This window comes from Myotis brandtii, unplaced genomic scaffold (assembly GCF_000412655.1).
Source record: "Myotis brandtii unplaced genomic scaffold, ASM41265v1 scaffold224, whole genome shotgun sequence".
NCBI lineage: Eukaryota > Metazoa > Chordata > Mammalia > Chiroptera > Vespertilionidae > Myotis > Myotis brandtii.
In genome coordinates, this window is record NW_005358400.1 from 72904 (window position 1) to 75253 (window position 2350).

General features: G+C 39.9%; 1 long non-coding RNA gene across 1 annotated transcript in view; it reads left to right on the forward strand.

Moving 5' to 3' along the window:
* LOC106726075 overlaps positions 1-2133 on the forward strand; it is an 8942-nt gene extending 6809 nt beyond the window's left edge. Inside the window, exon 3 of the long non-coding RNA XR_001362089.1 lies at positions 2124-2133. This is a non-coding gene — a long non-coding RNA (uncharacterized LOC106726075). The remainder of the gene's footprint in view (positions 1-2123) is intronic.
* Positions 2134-2350: the final 217 nt, after the last annotated feature.

Here is a 2350-nt window from a genome sequence, read left to right on the forward strand (position 1 = left end):
CATTTAGAATTAAGATATTTTTTAGTTGAACCTTTGTAAATTTTAGCACAATTTAATAAATTATGCTAGAAGCAATTAGGAGATTTTTCATGTAATGCTGATACATTTCAATTAATATTTTATATTTCAATTTGAATTTTTAATATTTCAATTTGAAATAACTCATACATGTAAAAAAAAACTATAAAATACTATAGCATATTATATGTACCCTTCACCCAATTTCTTAGGTGTTAATAATTTAAACATAACCATTATACAACTAACAAAATTTGGAATATATTTTTCTTATAATCTCTTTAATGTTACTTAATCCATTTACTTTACTTTGCTTTTGTTAATCTTCACCCAAGGATATTTTTCCATTGAATTTTAGAGAGTGAAGGGAGAGGGAGAGACACATTGATTGGTTACCTCCTGCACATGCTTTGATAGGGATTGGGGATCAAGCCAGTAACTGAGGTACATGCCCTTCACTGGAATCAAACCTGGGACCCTTCAGTCCACGGGCTAATGCTCTATCCACTGAGCAATACTGGCTGCAGCTTAATTCATTTACTTTTAATCTATATGTGTCTTTATATTTAAAGTGGGTTTTGTTTTTGATTCACCCTCATAATCTGTCTTTTAATTGGTGCATTTATGCCACTGACTTTCAGAGTGCTTACTGATAGAGTTACTACCGTATAAGGCAGCTTCTGGGGCTTCTGGGGCCGGCCTGCCTTGCTGCCAGAGACTGGATTGAGTCCCAGGTGGCAAAGCAGGCTGCCCTCTTGGGCTTCTGGGGCCGGCTTGCCCTGGATGGCGGCGCGCTGGCGGCTCACACTGTCCCGCCCTGCATGCAGTATGCAAATAAACCGCCATTTTTGTTGGCGGTTAATTTGCATATCATGCTGATTAGCCAATGGGAGGCATAGCAAAGGTACAGTCAATTACCATGTTTGTCTATTATTAGATAGGATATTATTATTATTATTATTATTATATATCAAGGTATTTTATAGTAACTCCAGAGCACTATCTAAACTTTCTGGCTGTATGTCTTCAACATATTAAATTAAAATGTAGAAACTTTGCTATATTTCTACAATAATGAGAGAATTTTAGAGACAGGAGAGGCAGTTTTAGGGAAAGGGGGTCCATAGGAGGGGAATGCATACATGACAGTCAGAGCAGCTCCAAGCTGCCACATTATTTATCTTATATACACAGAGGATGGAGGAATGTTACAAGATAAGGGGAAAAAGAATAAGGGGGCACTAGGTGAGATTTAAAACATTGAAAATGATACCATACATGGGGTAAGGAAGAAAAGTAAGCAATTTGGAAAGCAAGGATGACATATAATAAGGCAGGATCCAATTAGAGAACATGAACAGATAAAGAAGCTCCCAGCATTTAGAAACCTGTGTAGACAAAGAGACTCAGAGGACTAGGTTTTTCCCATCTTAGAGACAGTGGTTTTTCCCATTTAGGGACCGCTCCCCAGGAGATTCCTCTTTGGGGACCCCTCCCCAGGGGGGACTTTGTATACATTCGCAATAAACTTCCACATTTTTGCTAAAAATCTTTTAGTCCACGAATTTTATTCTTCAAATTTCTTAGGACAAGAACCCACAATGAGAGTCCAAGCTTCACCATTTCAAGTATCACTAAGGTGTTAACTTTAAAGTAAGGAATTTTGCTCTCCTGTGGCTCATAATCCCTGATGAGATGGCTGCATATGTGAAATATAAAGCAATCATTTTCTTTGTGTATATGCACCCTTTTCTCCCCTGCAAGGGTGGGATGGCTTGAATCACCCACTTACCTGGCTTCTTAGTGGAAAGAAGAAAAGTTCAATTTTGAATATAAATTGGGGGGAGGGGATCTTCCACTGTGATGTCCCAAAATCAGATTTTGTGTTACTTCCCTCATTAGCTTATGAAGAACAGCTACCAGCAGTGATACACTGTCCTTCAGTGACACTTAGCTTCCAGAGGTCACAGGGAGAAGCCCAAGGGACTCCTGAGAAGTGCCCTGGTATTCCCCAAGTCCTGCAGGAGGCAGGTCAGACCCAGGGGTTCTACAGACCTCCTGTGAGTGCAGAGGTTGCTCACAGAGACAACACCAGCAGGCAATAGAGGAGGGCAATATGGTGGGAGACTAGTTGGGGTGAAAGGTTGGAGGTAAATCTTAACACTGTGGCTTTTCCCCTGACTTTCTAGGGCTTGGAAACCAAGACCTCCTAGATTCACAACTGAGTCTTCTCTTATTGGGTAAGACTGGAACAGGAAAAAGTACTACAGGGAACAGTATTCTTGGAAAGAAAGTGTATCATGAAGATCTGGGAGAAAGGGAAAAGCACATG